Below are 20,664 nucleotides of genomic sequence, written 5' to 3'. Positions count from 1 at the left end.
TTTATTCGAGAAACAGAGAGAGAGGCAGAGACAGGCAGAGGGAGAAGCAGGCTCCATGCAGGGAGCCAGACGCGGGACTCGATCCCAGGTCTCCAGGATCACACCCTGGGCTGAAGGCGGCGCTAAACCGCTGAGCCACCCGGGCTGCCCCATTTATAACAATTTTAACCCAGCGTGGAAAGTGCCATGGAAGGGGCATTTGGGGGAGAAACCAAGATTCCTGGACCCCCTCTAATGACACTTACGGCCCAGGCTCATGTCCGACGCTTGTCCTAGACAGGACACTAGGTTTGGAAAGGTGGGTCTCCACATCCCGAGAGCACATGAAGCAAACAGAGCGGTTACCCTCTGTGTCCAGAAGTTGCGCGGGCAGGTATCTCTGGGTGGGGTCGTGGCAGGTATTTGCACCCCAGCCTGCCTGGTTTTTGACATCTAGCACCTCGGTTATGCCTGGACTATCTCGGGAAGGGTCTAAAGTTATCGCTCAGTTTCAGAAAAAAATTCTCAGAGTCCCGAGAATGATTCAGAGCAATCCCTGACCTCACCGTTATGGTCAGGCACCTCCCTGCCATGGAAGGCGCATCCTGGCCACGGGGCCCCTTCCTCCCTAGGTCCCTGGCACCTACTCACATTTTTTTTTTTTTTTTTTTTTTTGCAGTTAGGCTCTGTAAGGAAAGAAAAATATACGTGGGAGGTATGTGTTCCCAAGAAGGATTTGAGTCAATAGTAGAAGCAAAAGCATAGCAAAGTGGTTAAGAAGGAGACTCTGCGTTCAAATTCTGACCCATCACTTACCATCTGTGTGACGTCACGTTATTTAATCTTTCTGAACTTCACTTAACCTTATCCCTAAGGTGGGGATTATGATATATTCACTTCAAAAGGTTGCTGAGCTGTTTATTTTTTTTTTAATTTTTTTAAAAGATTTTATTTATTTATTCTTGAGAGATAGAAGGAGAGACAGAGCCAGAGACACAGGCAGAGACAGAGCCAGAGGGAGAAGCAGGCTCCATGCACCGGGAGCCCGACGTGGGATTCGATCCCGGGTCTCCAGGATCGTGCCCTGGGCCAAAGGCAGGCGCCAAACCGCTGCGCCACCCAGGGATCCCTGCTGAGCTGTTTAAATGAGATAATGCATAAAAGAACTTCATGTAGCACCTGGCACATTGTAAGCCTTTAATTTTTTTTTTTCATTGTAAGCCTTTAATAAATGGTGGCAGTTATTATTGCCATTAATAATATAATGTAATGAAGCAATAACACTTGTCCATGTTTTATGGGAAAGCCCGGATTAAGGAAAGTCATTTAAGGCATTCCCTGATATTTGGCCATCAGATCGAGAATTTCATAAGGATGGGGACTGGGCTTCTCCCGCCTCACTGGGAGTTCCTTGTGGCCAGGTCTCTTGGACAAGGTTTGGTGTGCCAGATCTTAAAGGTAGGGTTCAGAAACTTTGGGTCTGAGAACCAAGGGAAGCATGGGAAACCCCCCTTGTTGGGGGATGTGGCTTCAGCCCCTGCCCCTGCCTCACTGTGGAGGGGGTTGGGCAGAGAGAAGTCTCTCTTCTGAGTGTCTGCTTCTCCCAGAGCCCTTTATGTGTATAAAGATACCCAGAGTCTGACCCCATTAGTGGGAGAGGAGAAGCTCATGATGTAAATCGGTCTTTTCTTCCTGGATCTTGGTTAGCGAGTGTGGGAGAAAAGTGAACAGCTAATTGAAAATATAATTATAATGCACTGTCCTTTGTCTACTGAGTGGAGCCTCCAAACCCCACTGTCTGCGGAACAGTTTGTTTCTCGAGTCGGTGAGGACTCTGGAGCCAGCCACCCGGAGACGGCACCCACTGGTTGGGTAACTTGGCTGGCTGGGGCTCGGCGGGAGGCTCAGGATTGAACCTCTGTCCCGCTTTCCCTGACCACTGTCTGGAACACCTGAGCTGACGGAGCTCAGAGAAGAATGCTGAGTTCAGTGAGATCCTGAGTAGGCTGCTGGGGAATCAGGGAAGGAAGAGATGAGGCCAGACTGGGGAGTGTGAATGTTACCCAGCAGACACTGGGGACTCATTGGAAGCTTTAGAGCAGAGGATTTATGTGGGATTTGGGTTTTTTTTTTCCCTTCATGGGTTCCCAAAGCCTCCTCCCCTCAATGAGGTGATGAGAAGGAAGGGCTGGGAGTGAGGAGGAGCTGGAGGGGGAGGGGAGCCTCTTAGGAGGTAATTGTAATAGTCTAAGGAGGAGGGGGTGGGGAGGTGGGGGTACGGGGTGTCCGCAGGTCTGAGCTCTGGATGGACATGGACGGACAGGGGAAGCACTGGGATGATGAAGAGGAAGAATAGGCTCTGGGAAGGTGGGGAGAGGCTGGTGGTAGTTTGGACAATCTGATAGTTTGAAGTGTCTCTAACTGTTCCAGGGATAGACCAGGAGGGGCTCAGAGGACAACGTCATAGAGCTTTCAGGAGGTCAGTGTACCAGGTGGGTGAAGCGAGGGGAGAGCAAGATAACCCAGTCATGAATAAAAAGGCTGAAGCCAGGGGTGCCTGGGTGGCTCAGTTGGTTAAGTGGTTAAGCGTCTGCCTTTGGCTCAGGGCGCGATCCCAGGGTCCCGGGATTGGGCCCACATTGGGCTCCCTGCTCAGCCAGGAGCCTGCTTCTCTCTCTCTCCCTCTGTCCTTCCCCTGCTTGTGCTCTCTCTCTCTCTCTCTCTCAAATAAATAAATAGAATCTTAAAAAATTTGTTTATAGGGCTGAAGCTGAACATCTGAGCAGCCTCAATATTTAAAAGGCAGGTGGTGGGGGGAACCCTGGGTGGCTCAGCGATTGAGCGCCTGCCTTCGGCCCAGGGCGTGACCCGGGGGGTCCTGGGATCGAGTCCTGCATCGGGCTCCCTGCACGGAGTCTGCTCCTGTCTCTGCCGGTGTCTCTGCCTCTCTCTGTGTGTCTCTCATGAATAAATAAATAAAATCTTAAAAAAAAATAAAAGGCAGGTGGTGGATGGGGTAGAGGGGTGGGGGTGGCAAGAGAGATTACAACGGAGAAAGTAGAAAGATGGGTGCATGGGAGAAAGTAGAAGTACAGACAGAGGCAAGAGATGCTTATGAAAGGTACATATGGATATGAACGAACATGTTAATGCCTAGAAAAAGTAATACAGAATATACACAGGTGGTTGGCGGTGGTACTTCTGGAATGGGGAGTAGGTAAAGGGTTTCCACAATCTAATCAATATCCTAGAATTACTTGGATATTTTACAATGAGATATGTACATGCATTACTTTCACAATTTTTAAAAGATTTTATTTATTCATGAGAGACACAGAGAGTGAGGCAGAGACACAGGCAGAGGGAGAAGCAGGCTCCGTGCAGGGAACTCGATGTGGGACTGGATCCCGGGACTCCGGGATCACGATCTGAGCTAAGGGCAGATGCTCAACCACTGAGCCACCCAAATGCCCCTACTTGCACAATTTAGAACAAGATAGGAACTGCTCAGACTGTACATTAACAGGAGAATGGATAAGTCGATTGTGGCCATGGAATACTACACAGCAGTGAAAATGAATAAATTGAAATGCATGTATCAACTCGAATAAAACTTATCCAGTGTTAAGCAAAAAAAAGCAAGTTGTGGGAGGATACCTATCATGACTCCATATATGTAGAATTAAAAAACACTAAAAATATAGATCCATATTATAAATGGACACATACACATGTATATATACACAATATATAAACATATAAAATACTCATGGGAATAACTGATACATTCAGGAGAGAGCTTCCAGGTGGTTTCAGTTTTCTCCGTAATGACTCATTTAGTAAGCTCGGTAGTGAACATTGAGGCTTGCTATCCTATTATGTGCCTTTCTATGTGCCTGATATAACTAATACATTTGAAAAACAAGATGAGAAATAGGAAAAGCCATGGGGGAGAAGGGTTTTAAGAAAGAGGGGAAGGTTTGGGGTGCCTGAGTGGCTCAGTAGGTTAAAGCAACTAACTCTTGGTTTCAGATGGGTCCAGGTCATATCTCAGAGTCTGCTTGTCCCTCTCCTTCTGGTCCTCCCCCCGATTGTGCTCTCCCTTTCTCTCTTTCTCAAATAAATAAATGAATAAATAAATAAATAAAATCTTAAAAAGAAAAAAGAAGAGGGGAAGGGTCAACAGTATGAAATGAGGCAACAAGCCCTGTAGTGAAGTATGGGCTGTAGGAGGACCCTGGGTTTTCCTGGGGTCAGGGACTGCCCACCAGCACTGGGGGCACAGAGGCAGAGGGTCTGCTTCAGTGTTCTTGCTCAGAGCCCTGACAGGAGGGTTCTGAAACCCCATTATCAGCCAGCGGCCCGCCCAGGGCACCCCACTCCCTCTGGCACATATGGGAAACTCTGAGGCTCTTTGATGTTGCAGAGGATGGTATAGGGAAGTTGTCCTCATCTCTTACCAAAGAGCGGTTGCAGGTACTACCCTAGGAGACGCTCCCTGAGGACCACGGAGGTGACAGCAGCCCTGCCAGTCGGTGCTGCTGGGGGCACAGATTGGCCCTGAGGCAGGGGGATGACCATGCTTACTTCGGCGGGAGTCAGCTAGTCTCTGGCACCCAGAGGGCGGGTGGGCGAGGACAGTGTTGAGGCTTGAAGGTTTGAGGAGGCAAAAGCCAAATCCTGGTGCCCAGGCATGGCGAGTGGGCGATGCCCAGGCTTGGCAGACTGCGGGCTGAAAGATGCAGTGCCAAGCTGGGGCGAGGGGCTGCCAGGGCTGGAGATCAGAGGAGTGGATGGGGGAGGGCCCAGGCATTGTCAGGGCTTGAAGCAGAAGGGCCTCCGGGGGCAGGGTGGGGGGGAGTGCGGAGAGTGGGGGATCAGTGAAGCCAGCGGGTGGCCAGGAGGAAGTGGGTAGTGCCAAGGGAGCAATGGTAAAGAGCTGGTGCCAGCCTGGGGCTGGGGGCAGGAAGGGGAGGCGGCGAGGGAGCCCTAGAGCTTACTCTTTCCCTGGGTCTCATTCAGTTTTGCAACAAAAACAGATGCCTTCGTTGATTAGTTATAAGACCACTGGTGGTGAGTTTCAGGGTTCACAGGGTCCTTGGGGATTATGTTTTCTAATCCCTTCTTTGTTTCTTGTTTTTTTAATATTTCTTTTTTTAAAAAATTTTATTTATTTATTCATGAGAGACACACAGAGAGAAAGAAGAAAGAGAGAGGTAGAGACGTAGGCAGAGGACTCCTCAATGCAAGGAGCCTGATGTGGGACTCGATCCCGAGACCCCAGGATCATGCCCTGAGCTGAAGGCAGCCACTCAACCACTGACCCACCCTGGCGTCCCTTCAATTCCTTCTTTGTATAGATGGGGATTGTGATGGCCACAGGGGGGAGGCTGGCCTTCTCAGGGCCACCCAGTGAGTCTAGGGACACCTGAGTGTCCAGGTCTGTATCATACCTATGGGGTACCGAGTGGGGTGCTAGGAGCTGGGGGTGGGGAGCTGGGGTGCCTGGAGTGAAGGGCTGCAGTCTTGGCCAAGGGAGCCAGTGGTCTTGCTGGGGAGGCAGGCCAAACATATCCAACCCTAGCCAGCTGTGGAAGACCACATGCACCCCTGGGGCAACATTTTGGGGCAATAGTGGAGTGCATCTCCTGTGAGCTGGGACCTCTGTAGCTTTGGCAGAGCTCAAAAAAATGGGGAGACACTAAATCCATTAAGAATTAATTTTCGGGGGATCCCTGGGTGGCGCAGCGGTTTAGCTCCTGCCTTTCGCCCAGGGCACGATCCTGGAGACCCGGGATCGAATCCCACGTCAGGTTCCCGGTGCATGGAGCCTGCTTCTCCCTCTGCCTATGTCTCTGCCTCTCTCTGCCTCTCTCTCTCTCTGTGACTATCACAAATAAATAAAAATTAAAAAAAAAAAGAATTCATTTTCGATGGAAATCAAATAGCTTATGGTGCTAGAAAAGACCTTGCAAGACAAAAGTACATCACAAAGGTGGGGTTATTGCTGGGTATCTGGAGCTGACCTTGGTTACTCAGCTGTCATAGGGGGTCAGGGCATAAGGCATCTGATCAGCAGATAATCCTGAGGCCTGTATGTCTGTTGGGGGACAGAGCCAAGGGCTTTCTTTTAATTTTCATCGTTTCGGGCCCAGGAAACGAGCTGCCAGCCGAGGACAAGGCTCCGTTGGGAAGTGCCCCTGGAGAACATCCATCCCCCTCCTCATTTTACACTGGAGCACACTGAGGCCCAAGGAGAAGTAACAATCTCCAACACAACTTTTTTTTTTCCCCACATTTCATTTATTTCATTTATTTCCAAGGTGTGTCTAAGGCTTTGCATGAAGGTGCGCTTGGCATTCTGGGAAGGTGTTGGCATGAGCTGGGAAGCCCCAGAGGGCAGGGAATGCTCCTAGATGGGTGCTCAGTGGGGTGGACCTGATTGGGCGGAGATGGAGGGGTGGGGATCTGCCCTGTTGTCCTCTGGTCAGGGAGGGGACCCAATGGAGGCCTCAACCTCAGGACCCTCCCACACGGCCCATTCTCCTGGGAGGGCCTGACTGCTTTGGAAGGGCAGCCTACCGTTGGGGAAGGGTGGGGTGTCCGGCAGCTCCCAGGGGCTGCAGGATGGGACCCATTTAGCCTCCGTAGTCATCTGACCCCCATGACTCAGGCCTGGCCCTGCCCATGGAGGGCAATGGGCCAGTCTGAGCTCATCACTGCTGCCCGGAGCAGAAGTGGTAAACAAGTTCACCCTCTGCCTCCTGCCCCTGAGAGGAAGCAGGAAAGAGGGTGAGGTGGGGGCCCTTAAACATTCCACCTGGCCCAAGCCAGTCTCATAACATGTCACGGGTGTCCACGGGACCTGTGCTGGGCTCTTGCAGGTGGGTGACATGTGCGGAAGTGTGTTTGTCTTCCCTCATGTCCTCAAGGGAGCTGTGGCCAAGCTTCTCTGGGGCTGAGTTGGCCAGGATTCATGGGGACCATTTCACCCTATCCTTGTTGTCTGGGGGCCACTGGCTGTAGGCTCATGAGGCTGGGCCTGAAGGCTGGGGGGTCCTCATGGAGTAATACCTGGTTTGATCTGCTGGATCTCTACCTCTGGCCTTCAGGCCTCAGGGCTCAGACTCATGTGGAGGGGCGGGTGGCGGCTATGCCCTCTGGGGACCTCTGGGAGACTGCAGACGAATGTTCCTGGACTATTGCTTTGGCCTTGCCTGGGCCCGCAGCAGCCTGTGTGAGGGCTCCAGCTTCAGCAGGTCCCCTCTTGCTGTGGGCCTCTGGCTCCGTCTGTCCTTCCACTTCACTTTCTCTCCTTCTGTCCTGTTCTGCTTCCTCCCTCCCTCCTTACCTCCCTCCCTCAGGCCTTTCTCATCTTCCTCCATTTATTTTATACCCACTTTCCCCACCTTGCCTTCACCTCTCCTCTCAACCCAGTAACCGGCATTGCTCTTGGGAGCCGCCAGATGGCAGCAGTGCATCGTGGGTCCCGTCCTTGCTGGGGGCTCCTTCCCTCGCCCCCCACCCCCCACCTGCCCCTGCCACCACACCAGGGTGATTAACCACCTCTAACCCTTCACAACACCCACACCCTGCCAACGCTTTCCGGGGACTTTAAACATGGAGGAAAACAGAGCAGCAAAATAGGGGCAGGGCCAGGGTGGGGGCCAGGAGCTCCCTGGAGATGCTCTAATATCCTTGGCAGGGTCACACCTCACCTCTACTCCTGGAAACTGGGAAGTCCTGGTGAGCATCCCCATGCTACACACGAAGAAGATGAGACCCAAAGAAATGAAGTCACTTGCTCAAGTTGGGACCAGTTTCGACAGAAACTGTACTGTTCTATGTACCTTCATGTTGTCTCTTCTAATGAGGCTGAAATGTAGAAGAGGCAGCCCCTGTCTGCCTTCTGGGAGCCCCCAGGCTGCTGGGGGAAACACAGCCCTGTCTTAGAAGCCACAGAATGGAGGAGACAGAGGTGAAGCCTTCTGGGGTCCCCTAGTGGTGTTGAACTAGAGCTAGGTGAAGGTAGTTGGGGCAGGCTTCCTGGAGGAGGCAGCAGCCAAGACCAAGGGAAGGTAGGCCGAGTAAGGGCAATGCTTTCCATGGCAGCTATCAGGTCAGGAGCTGCTTGGTGAGCCTCATGTATGGGAGCGGATGGGGTGGGCTGCTGCAGTCCTGGAGGCAAGGGAGGGGCCTGTGGTGGCCCCAACTTGGGCCAAGCTCCTTTACTGGCCCGTTGCCCTGCCCCACCTCCTCACTCCCTGTCCCACTGGGAGGCCAGCAGTGGGCTGGGGACAGGAGGCCCAGGGTGGGGTCCCTTCCCCAGGGCCTGAGCAGGATCCTGAGCCGGCTGTGGCAGTGCCCAGGAGCCAGAGAGGAGCCACCGCCCCCCACCCCCTTGGGCCCCTCTGTAATTAGGGCTATTTTTAGGCCCCTCTTCCTTCCTATTTCAGGCCTCTGGACTGGGCCGGAGAGTGGGCTGTCCTGGGGCCGAGGGCTGGAGCCGCTAAACTGGGCCCTGGCGTGGGAGCTGCAGCCACAGTGCAGACCACAGCGGGGGCGGAGTCCTGGCGGGGGAGGGGAACCAGGACGTGGCCAGGCCCAGGGCAGGGCCCGGTGGGGGCGTATCTTGGCTCCTCTGACCCCTCCCCAGGCCCCTCACTGCTCTTCCCCACACTGGCCCATCTCCTTCAGTCCTGTTGCCCCCAGCCCTGCTGATTGGAGGCAGTAAGCCCTGGGACTCCGGCTCTGTGTGTGGACGTGCAACCCGGGCGTCCTCAGGACTATCACCCTAGGTGAGGTGCCCAGCTTGTCCATAATAATGACAGCATTATTGAGTGCTTACTGTGTGCCAGGTACTGTCCCAGCACTTCATCTATATGAACTCATTTACTCTGTACAACAGCACTAGGAGGTCAGTGTTATTTAATCCTTATTTTACAGACAGGAAAACCGAGGCTCAGAAGTAAAACATTTTTTTTATGTACCAGGCTTGGTCTCACGTGTCCTGCTTTGAGAAATCCTTGTCTTTCTGAGGGGGTTAATTTAATTTTATTTTTTAAAGATTTTATTTATTTATTCACGAGAGACACAGAGAGAGGCAGACACACAGGCAGAAGGAGAAGCAGGCTCCCTGTGGGGAGCCTGATGTGGGACTCGATCCCAGGACCCAGGGATCACGACCTGAGCCAAAGGCAGACACTCAACCACTAAGCCATCTAGGTGCCCCTCCCTGATGGGGTTTCAGGAAAGCCTGAGAGACACCACAGCTTTCCTCTTTGTCTACTTCCATACTCCATGCTCAGTTTCCCAGTGCTCAGTCAGGCATGGCTCCTGCTGCCGATCGGCCTGTCCATCGTCCGAAAGCCCATGGCCTGTCCTACAGGCGGAAGGGTGGGTCTCGCCCAGCTGGTTCCAGTTAGGCACAAGAAAGCTGGCGAGGGGTATATTTAGCCCTGGTTTCTGGAGGAGCCAGAGGTCTTTCATCCTTGGAGGCGCTGGCCACAGTGGGCCTTGGCCTGCCAAAGCTGGGCTCATGAGCTGCAGGGCAGGCAGGCTTTGGGGCAGGGAGTGGGGTCAGGGAGGAGAAGGGGCATGTCTCTGAGGCTGAGGGAAGAGTGGCAGTGCCAACCAGGGCAGCTGAGGCCTGCCTGCCACGCTCAGGATGTGTTTCTGTAGGCGCGAGGGCTTCCATGGGAGGTGTGGGAACTATGGGATAGGAGGGCAGGCCTGGGGGAGACCTGCCGCTTGCCCCCTCTGGCCCAGGCCCAGCTGAGTCCTACCATGTCCATGGCATGGGGCTCATTATTGGGGCTTTGCCCTTGTCTGGGAGTGTGGGGGCCCATTCTCAGTGGGCAGAAGGTGGGTAGGGGGCAGAGTTCAAGAACAGGAAGGGGGGTGGCCTTTCTGTTCAAAGGAAACTGATGTGTTTGAGCATCGATGTTTGGAGAAAGTGGGAGGGCCGGGGGGCAGCTACATGTATGTGCAAGAGAAAAAAGAAACAGGCACACAGAGGGGCAACTATGATGTGCCCAGTGGCACTATGTGGTGTGTTGGAGTGCACAGAAGGCGCCCACCTGCTGGACTTGGCACCACGTGCCCCCGGGCAGTGGACAGTCCCTGATCACCGTGTGACAGGGCCCTGGGCTGGGATTCTGTGATAGGTGGGTGCCTGTGGCCGGATGTTGGTGGTGTGCAGGGCTGAGATGACCCACAGGTGACCGTGGCATTGCTCTGCTGTGGGGGACCGGGATGGCACGTCGTGATGTTTCTGGGGGGCAGCGTATGAGGATGGTGGTAGATGAGGGGCTATGTGATTTTGTGGGGCTGTGTAATTATCCCCCTGGATGTTGGTCTCTGTGTGTGTGACTGCATAAACACACGTGTGGAGGCAGTTAGGGACTCTGGCTCTGAGTGCATCTGTGTGTGTGTGTGTGTGTGTGTGTGTGTGTGAATGTGTAGACTGTCATTCTGGGTGTGACGGGGTATGTGAGTGTGCAGCTGGGCTAGCCACCACCAGCCGGTTTTCCACTGCAAACAATGCTTGCTCCCGCTGAGGGTCATGCCCTGTTGTCCTTCCGGGGACCCCCCACCCCAAAGCCACAGGCCCTCTGGGCCTGAGGGAGGGAACCCTACGAGTTGTAAGCATCTGTCTCTCCCTTAATCCTCTCACCCCACTCCCTCCGACCGTCCCCACAGACGGCAGGCTTCTACCTGCCCCAGGGCGGGAGGCAGGGGAGAGAAAGAGGAGCCTGCCCGCCTGCCCGCCGCCCCCTGTGTCTCTGCGCGCAGACAAAGAGCTCACCCTGGTCTCTGTGGGCGTCTGGGAGACGCTGGGGGGATTAGCTGCCCGCGCCGCCCTCTCCCCACCTCGTGCCAGCCCACCCGGCTGGCACCAACACCTCGGAGCCCAGGGGCGGTGCCCTCACCACAACCTCTCCAGCAGGGGGAGGGGGGCCGGAGGGGGCGGGGTGGTGGTGGTGGTGGTGGTGGGGTAGAGTATATGTGTGTGTGTGTGTGTGTGTGTGTGTGTCTCCTCCCCCAGAACCCCGGCAGAAGCAGAGGTGCACCCCCTGAGAAGCAGGTCCTGAGACTCACACCTTCCATTAGGGTGGGGACTGGGTCTCCACTTGGTTTCTACTTCCCTATCAGCCTACTCTGGCCTACCAGGCCTACCTCCTTGGTGGCACCTCGGTGTCTTTGAATATCATTCCTTGTACCCCTCCCCCCCCCCACCGCTGACTGCTGCTCAGACCTTCCAGTTCTTTCCCTTTGCATTCCTGGGGGAGGGCCTGATGGGCCCTGGTGAACCTCAGAGCCAGAGAGAAGGGAGTGGGCGCCTCTGCTGTGTCAGCATTGGGTCAGGAGGGATGGGCTCCAAAGAGGAGACTTGGGAATATTGGGTCGACGCCATTCATTGTGAATCTGGAGAGCTCTGGTGGCTTCTCCTCCGTCAGGGAGAATGAGAGTACGGTTAGAGTCACTGCCTCACGGCTTCGAGTCTAGACCTGGCTTTGTAGTGCGCTGAACCCGACGTGGTTCTCTTTTCATGTTGACTCTCATTTGGATTTTCTCCACAGATAGGGCAGGTATTGCTTCTTTTCCCATTTAGAGATGTTTAGACTGAGGTTTTGAGAAGTTAAAGGATTTAGCTGAAGTCATGCATCTAGAGAGCAATAGAGCCAGGATGGCTTGGCCCCCAGGATCTTGCTCTGTATCAGGAGAGCCCCTTCGGCCTTCACGTGGCGGGGCCTCTGCCTCCTCGGTTCCTTGTCCCTGCCATCCCTGAAGAGTCTGCTGTCTTGAGAAACCTGGGAATGGAAACAGGTCAGCGGGAGATGACCTGGCCCCTCCCTGAATCACACCCCAACCTTAAGCAACAGGGATCCTTTCCCCAGACAATTCTTGCAGTCCTCCTGTGCTTCTGGGGCTATTTGTGGAAACTCCCTTCCTCTTCCTGACAAGTGGGTTGGGATCTACTTTGTCCTAAATGCCTCTTCATAATATTTTCTACGAAAGTGTGATTCTGTAGGGTTAGTCCAGTCCTGCTGCATGTGGGGCCTATCTCCTTTAGTTTAGTGTTTGGTGGAGGCAGGGAGGCCCGGGTGCCATCCCTTTCATGGGAGTATGCTGCCAAGAAGGAAGCTGGGATTTCCCAATAGCTGGAAGAGGCCACGGAGGCTGGGAGCTGGCTCAGTGCCTTGAAAATAAAACAGGATCAATACATGTAGATAGACATACAGTGGTGAGTGGGTGGATAAATACATGGAAGAGGGTGAATGAATGCACAGGTGAGGGGGTGGGAGTTGCATAGGTAGGTTGTGGGTGAGTGAATGGATGGGTAAGTGAACAGGTGGGACATGTGGATGGGTAAGTGTGTGGTGTTTGAATGGATGGGTGGGTGAGTATTTAGGTAAATGGATATATGGATGAATGGCTGAATGATAGAATGTAAGGTGGATGGAGGATGGATGGATGGATGGGTGGAAAGGTAGATGGATAGATGGAAGGACAGATGGAGATGGACAGGACAGTGGGTGGATAGGTGTGTGAGTAGATTTGTGGCAGAAATCTTAGAGCCTGGGGATGCCTTTAGAAGACTGGCTATACACAGGGAATGAATTTTCCACACTTTGGTTTTGGACAGCTCTCAGTCATTGGAAGTGATGGAGAGAAACCATGTCATGGAAAAATCTAGAAGATTCTGATTGGTTGCAACCTGATTTATGTCATATTCAGGGGGAGATGTGGACAACTGGCTCTCACCTATGAAGTCTGAGGGTCTGAGCATTTACGACCTGTCAGTCACACTGGCAGATGTGGCTCATCTTGGGAGTCCAGCTCTGACTTTTCTCTTGTTCTGCCAACACTTTTCTTCCTTCCATGATGAGGACAGCCTCCCCTTTCAGATGGATACAGAGGGCCCACAGCACTGGAGTGATTCTCCTGAATCTCTCTGGCAGATTCCCTCCTCCCCTAGGGCCAGAGAAAGGTGACCAGACTGTCTGAGGGTCCAGTGTTTCCTTCAGGTTTCCCAGAGATTGATTAGCCAGCACAGAGAGGCTCAGAATCACGGAGGTTAGCCTGGCATCTGCCATGCCGTGTGATGCTGCCAGGTAAGCTGCCTGACAACAGAAGGGGAACACTGGCAAAAACTCCCTGAGCTGCTCCCCGGGATGAGAGGAGGCGACCGGAAGCTGAGGCAAGACATGGAGCTCAGATGCCAGGGATAGGGTGTGCTTGGCAGGGGGATGGGTGGGGTGGGCTGTTGCATCATTTCTCTGTCCCATCCCAGGTACCAGGCCTCTTCTTAGGTTTGAGAGGACTCTCTCCATGGCCCTTCTCTTGGAGGGAAATCTTCCCTGGGGAGAAGGAGGACTCTGGATGGCCCCACTTTCCAGGACAATTAAAGGAGCCTCCTGTAGAGTACCTGCTGGATGCCAGCACCTTAGTACATTCTCACAACTTCCTTTCAAGGTGGGGAGCATTTCTCTGTATCTTACAGAGGAGGAAACTGGCTCAGAAAGGTAAAAGAATGTGCCGAGGGTTACCTGTCTTGGAGGCCATAGTAAAATCAAGATTCCTATTCAGGTTGGCCTGGCTTCTCTGCATCATGAAGCCTCTCATTTCTGAGACCCCCGCCCCCTCCCGGAGTCTCAGGTTTAGCTGCAAGGAATGGGTCTAAGGAGTAACAGCTTGGAGGGCACAGTGGAAAGACCTAGGGGGAAGTTTCCAGAAGGACTTCCTTGGCTACTGGAGGTAGAACCCTGGAGCGAGCGGACAAGGAAAGGTGTAAAGTCACATTTTTTATTATTTTTTTAAAGATTTTATTTATTTATTCATGAGACACACACACACAGAGATTGAGAGAGAGCGAGAGCGAGAGCGAGAGCGAGAGCGAGAGAGAGAGAGAGAGAGAGAAGCAGAGACACAGGCAGAGGGAGAAGCAGGCTCCATGCAGGGAGCCCAACGTGGGACTTGATCCTGGGTCTCCAGGATCACGCCCTGGGCTGAAGGTGGCGCTAAACCGCTGAGCCACCCAGGGATCCTGAGTCACATTTTTTAGAGACCATCTGTGGTGGTCTGAAGCTGAAAGGGGGTGGGACCCCCCAACTGGGTGGAACTTGGAGTCTTGAGAGTGAGGTTTTCTGGATTGGAGGAAAAAAGGCAAATCATGAGGACAGAAGCTGGGTGGTTCAGAGCCCAACTCTGTACCCCCAAAGTGGGTCTGGGGGCTGCCAGGACCTACTTTCTGGAAGATGGACAGGGAGATGGTAGCTGCAGAAACCGTGAGGAAAGCCTGCCCCCTTCCCAGGCTGGCAGTCCTTGAGGCCAGAAGCCTGCCATGCCCCCCCGGGGGTTCTGGGAGGGCACTGCGGGGAGGGAAGCCTGAGCTGGAGCTCAAGGCTCCGAGGCTGGGGACCAGGAGGCTCAGACCCCTGGCCAGTGGAGCAGCTGGGTGGAGGGCTGCGGGCCGGGGCAGGGGAAGGTGGAGATGGGAGGTCCAGGTGGGCCTGAGCAGAGGGCGGCCCCTCCTGTGTCTCCCCTTGTCCCCCTGGCCTCCCTCCTCTGTCTTTGATGCTTCTTACCACAGACTTCAAACAGGCTGCCCTGGGCTTCCACCGCCGTCCATAATTAGAGCCTCTCGCTCACTCCCATCCCTGCTCTGATCTGGCTCTGGCTCTCCCGTAGCCTTTCTCCCTCCTCCCTTTCCCCTTCTCCATCTTTCTCTTTCCCTCTGCTCCTAGTTGTCTGGCTTTCAGGCTCTAGATGGTTCCCCCGGCATCCCCAGGTTCGGGTTTTGCCCCCCTACCCCTCCCATGAGACTCAAGTCTCTTGCCTCTGTCTGACTGTCCATCTGGGTTTTCTATGTCTTCCTTGCTTCCTTTTCTTCTATTTTTTCTTCTTCTTTTTCTTTCTTCCTTCCTTGTCTTCTCTATCTCGACCAACCTCTGTCTGTGTGTCTCTCCTTTCCCTTCTTCCTTTCTTTGGAAGTCATCTGTACTCCCTTCCCACTTTGAAGGCTGCCCTTGGCTGTGCCTTCTGGGGTTGAAACTGGCCCCCAGGGCCTCCCACCTCTCCCTGGACTTCCCTCTGGTTTTTCTGGCCAGGCTGACCTCCCTGGCTCAGTGGCCACCTTGATGGCCCTGTGGCAGGTGATGTCTTATCCATTCTCTTTCCTAGGAGAAGGGGCAGTGTCTCACCAGGAGCGTCTCCAAGGCCTGGGAAATAGGGGATGAAGAACCCTACAAAGCCCCACCACCCCAAATGCACTGGGGCTTGGGTTGGACCTTGAGCCCTGCTGGGGCCCAGGCATCCCTAGCACTATCTGCCAGTCAGGCATAAGGGTTCCCCACCCTCTGGCCAGGAAAGCGGCTCCTACCCTCCTGTGTCCCACCCCGAGGGCACGTGGTATCCCAGACCCAGGCCCCCTTAGAGAGACTGGCCTTGAGGGACAAGTGGTCTGGATGAAGATGGACCCCCTAGGCAGAGAGCTGGGTTGGAGCCCTCCCTGACACTGCAGTTCTGGACTGGCCCCGTCTGCCCTGGGCCTGTGTCCCAAGGACACAGTGAGGGGGGTGATGATAAGAAGGATGTGACTAACTCCTAGGTTGGACATGATGTTTTCCAGCTAGCAGTGCCCTTCCCTGGTCATGTGGGAGCCTCATGACCTCCAACATGGGTGGGGAATGAGGTGACCACATCCTTCTTATAGAGGAAGATTCTGAGGTTCAGGTATGCCCCAGGTGCTCCCTCAAGGGGCCCTTCCTAGTGGGGGAGGGCAAGCTGACAGGGCTGGGGGCTCAGAGCCCCATGAGAGTCTGGGCTCCAGACCACCGGAGGTCCACAGGCAGGACACATGGGTGGTTCTGGTCAGGTATAGGTTCTAGGCAAAGATGGGTACCCACTGGGTAGATGGGAGCTCAGGAGTTGCGGGGCTATACCGGAACCCCAGTATTGGGCATTTCTGGACAGGCCTCAGGAAAGACCATGCCTGGATCATGCTCAGGGGATCAGGAAATCGATGGGCTGAGGGACCTCTCCACCCCGAGTTGGCCCGACCTTGGGCAGAGGGGGGTTGCTTTGGCAGGCAGCCCAAGGATGTGTGAGTGTGTTTGTATGCACGATGGTGAGGGAGTGTGTGATTATGTGTGCGTGTGTGACAGGGTATACACCAGCGTGAGTTGACTGGGTGTGTGTGCGCGTGCTCGGTGTACATGGGACCATGCAGGCAGGCGTGTGAGTGGGTGTGCTTGTGTGAGTGCAGGCGGTTGCAGGAGCCTGTTTCTGAGTGCAAATGAGGGAGAGGGACTGTGTTAGCCCTGGTGAGTCCCAGAGTATGTATGACTGTGTGTGCGAACTGCCCTGGAGAGCGTACACAGAAACACGAACATCCCCAGATGTGAGCAAACAGGTGTGAGAGTATGAGTGCATGTGCCAGGTTCTCTCCCCATCTTCCCCATCAGCAGCATCTGGCCGCCTCCCCTCCCCTCCTGCTGGCCTTTCCCCCTTGTTCCTCTTTGAGAACCAAGTGCCAGGACCACTCCTCAATTCCAGAGGCACCCTGGGGACACTCTTTTCTCCCATTGCTGGCAAGAAGGGGGTCCTCAGAGCCCAGGTTGGGGTGGCTGGTTCAGGAAAGAGGGATGTGGGTGTGGTAGCAGCCCCAATCTCTGAGGCCAGGGCACAGAGGAGGGGAGGAGGAAGAGTGGCCTCCTGGCCTCCTTCTTCCCCACCCTCTCAAGGCCCAGTGCGGGATGGGAATGAGAAAGATTGTTCTGAGCCATCATCTGAGTCCTGAGTGTGTGTGACCATGCCACATGCCAGGTCAGGGAGGTGGCTCCAGCCTCACCAGCCCCTGCGTCTCTGGATCTCTCTTCCTCATCTGTGAAGGCTTCTCCTTCAGGTTCCAGCATCTGGCTCCCTGGTTCTCACCCTCTTGCCTACCCCAAGAACTCTGGCCTGTTTTCTCAGCTCTGCCAACTTGGCAGGGCCTCCCATCTGAGGTTCTGGCTGGGGAGAAGCCTGGAAGAGTGAGGGAGGCTTTTTTTCCTTTCTTTCTTTTTGCCTTTAGAAATTAGGGATTTGGGCTAAGGTTGGCGTGCGCACTCCAGACAGACTTGTCTGAGCACATCTCTGCTGCAGGGAGGGACAGCTCTTTCTGCCACCATGGTCCCAGGGGGTGGGGGAGGCGGCCTTGGGCACAGTGGTAGAAAAGCATCGTGACCAAAGCATGCAGCCCGTGATCTGGGGAGCCCTAGTATTGGGGGGGAGCAGCCCTGGCCTGGGGAACCCTCAGTTTGATGAGAGAGACTAGACACACTGGATGCCTGGAGAGCTGGCTCCACGTGGTGAAATAAGGACACGACCACCAGCCAGACAGAGCCTGGAGATGCACAGCGCTTCCCAAGGGCTGGGCTTCTGTTCTTTGGATAAATGAAAGTAGAAAAGGCAAGAAGGAAAGTAGGAAGAAAGAGAGGACACCAGAGCTGGAGGGGACAGAGGGACAGATGGAAGTGAACTGTGAGGTCCTGGGCAGCTTCCTGAAAGCCATTGGGATGCAGAGACACGTGTCTTCACCCTGAAACTCTGCATACTGTGGCCTCTGGTATATTTTGACCATCGCGGCCTCACCAGGACCCTCCAGACTGTCCCTGCTTCATCCTCTCTTCTTTTTGCCTCCATCTCCCATTAATATTTTGTCTCCTCAGCCTCCCAGAGGGCTATGGAGGGGCTCCTCGCCTGCCCCTCCTGAAAGAGATGACTCAGCGTTGAGGAGGAAGCAGTGTCCTCAGCACCTGAGGGCAGCATGGGAGACTCCTCAGCCTGGGACCCCCACCTTCTCAACTTCTGGTTCGCTTCCTCGTGGCCCCCACTCCCTCCTTCCCTCCCCAGATCCAGGAGATCCTAGCCTATCTCCCAGATGCCTTCCCAGTCTTCACAGGGGGAGGAGGAGTGCAAGGGGGTGGTGACAGTGCAAAGTGCCACCAGGGCATCTCTGTGGGGGAGGTGGGGTGGGGACACTGCTGTGGGGAGCTCTGGAGAATGGAGCCCTTGGGGGTATCTGGGACCCACCCATTCCCAGGTAGCCTGCTTGGCTTCAGCCTCAAAAACGAGGCTCAGAGAAACCTTGTGGCAAATGCGTGAGTGGGTGGAAGCAGGCTCCAGGCCTCTCCCTCCTGGATGGTTCCAGCACTGTGAACCCACTTTGCCTTCCTGTGCCCTGCATTCCTCCCCAGGGTCTGGTCTTGGGAATCAGATGAGGGAGGGCATTAGGTGGGTCCTGAAACCTGAGACTGGTTTTCCCCCATCAGCTGGGGGAGCGGAAAGTAGGGAATATATATTCACATCTGACTGTTTCCAGCTTCAAGGAAGAGGGAAGTGGTGGGTATGACCAAGGATAGAAGGATCTAGAATTCAATTCTGAGGGTAGGGGGTGGCTGGGTGGCTCAGCTGGTTGAACTTCTGCCTTCAGCTTGGGTCATGATCCCAGTATCCTGGGATTGAGCCCTACTCACCCCTAGTCAGGCTCCCTGCTCAGCGGGGAGTCTGCTTCTCCCTCTCCATGCTCTTGTGCTCTCTCATTCTCTCTCTTTCTCCCTCCCAAATAAACAAATAAAGTCTAAAAAAAAAAAAAAAAGATCCCGATGGTAGGTGGGCCCATTCCCTCTGTGCTCTAAGGTCAAGGTTCTAGAGGGCTGAGTGGGCTGGCCCTTGCCAAACATTGGATTTGTGAGCACTTTACAGTTGACAAATTCTGATCAGGACCTCTGATCTCATTCGGTGCCGGAGCCTGGCCGGTCCTGAGCCGTGGGGCAGGGGGTGGAGGGTGGGCTTGTTTCTCCCATTCTGCAGGTGAGGAAGCTGAGGAGGGGGGCACCGGGAGTTCAGGAAGAATGCCTGGTGCTGGGGTCAGGGCCCCCTCCTTCCCACTCTGCCTTATTATTTACCACATTCAGGAAATCACTGGGTTTGGTCCTTAGAGCCAAGAAAGCCTCAAGTCCCTTGTGGATGTGCTGTGTGTCTGCTTCAGAGCAGGGGTAGTGGATGGGTTCATCTCAGGCTGAGTCCAGACCCCTCCACACCCCAACACAGCCACAGTCCCTGGGCACAGTCCCTGGGCCCCCGCAGCCTGGACACTCAGGCTCCCCTCTGGGGAAGTAGTGCCCTCTCTCCAGGGGCCATGCCCTGGCAGCCGGTATCTTGCAGCCCTGGGGGCTGGCAGGAGGCACAGGGTCCCGGGCTGGCCCCAGACGAGGCTGCCCCTCCATGCGTGGGTGGGAGATGCCAGTGGGAGCCCTTTGATCTGGTGCCATCTTACCCAGAGCTGGGTGCCAGTGCAGCTCCCTGTTGGCGGCTGGCCAGGCCACTCTAGAGCACATTTTTCTCTGGGTGACACCCTCCTCCCCATCTTGGCCCCTGGTCTTCCCTCCATGCATCCCTACAACCCAGACACCTCAACTGACCATCTCAGGACCTTTGGTCTTCCCCTTTCCTGCTCTGTAATGAGCTTCCTCTGGAGTCAGGCACCCGGCAGGTATATCACCCAGGTGACCTCCTTGATTCTGCCTGAACATAGGTCTCCTTATGCCCTGTTTCAGGGGATGAGGAGCTGAAGCCTGGGAAAATAGAGTGATTCACCCAAGGTCACACAACAAGGCAGGTGGCAGAGGTGGGGTTCAGTCTTTCTGGCTCCAAGGTGGAGAGAATGCTACAGAAGGAGCTCAGAACTTGGGAAGGGCTCTGAATGCCTCACTGAAGAGCCTTAACTTGATTTTGCAGGTGTAGATTTTCCTGTTTTTAAACAGGAAAGTTACACAGCAAGAGCAAAGAGCCAGACTGCCTGGGACCAAATGCCCCTAACACCTACCTGGCTGTATGACCTTGGGCAAGTTACTTAACCTCTCTGTGCCTGTTTTTTCATCTGCACAAAGAGAATGGCAATAGTGCCTAGGCTTGCTATGAGGATTAGGTGAGTTAATGAGCCTAAGGCGCTCTGGGCAAGCAAGGCACACACGAAGCACTTTATATTTGTATTAGTACTGGTGGCTTCTCAGTGGACCCCTCCCTCCTTCCTCCCTTTCTTACCACCTCCCCCTACCTCTCACTATCCTCTCATTGAGGAAGGAGAGACACTGCCTTGAGTGAAGAACTGGGCCTGTGACATGCTGTGAGTAGAGGCCCCCGTGGGCCTTGCAAGCTGCCCAAAGCCCCTGCTCTTCTCTTGTGACCGGCAGGTGTCTGGTGGCCAGGAGGTACGTACATTTGAGTCAGGTGGGGGAAGCAGGGCAAAATGGAAAAGTCTAAAGTGATCCCAAATAGCCTTCCTCATGACCAGATGTGACTCGGGTCTCCTGAGAAGAGGCCTGAGGGGGATGCCATCTTGTCCGGGCTGTGTGGGTAGAGAGGGGCTTTGGGTGCTGAGTGAGGGGCAGTTGGGGTGCACTTCTGCTGGGAGGGCCCAGAGTAGCTGGGCTGAGAGGGAGGGAGGAGCAGACTAGGGAATGATGGGGGAGGCTGGGAGGGGATTGAAACCCACCCCTGGGCGGGAGGTGGGAGGGCAGGCCTGCAGGCAGAGGAGGCCCGCCAGACAGAAAGGTGGAGACAGCGGCCACCGCCCAGGTGGGGAGATAAGTGTCTGGAGAGGCTCCCAAGCCACCCACACACTGTGTCCCCTAATCC

Source organism: Vulpes lagopus, chromosome 12 (assembly GCF_018345385.1).
Source record: "Vulpes lagopus strain Blue_001 chromosome 12, ASM1834538v1, whole genome shotgun sequence".
Taxonomy (NCBI): domain Eukaryota; kingdom Metazoa; phylum Chordata; class Mammalia; order Carnivora; family Canidae; genus Vulpes; species Vulpes lagopus.
Note: the sequence above shows the minus strand (reverse complement) of the source record.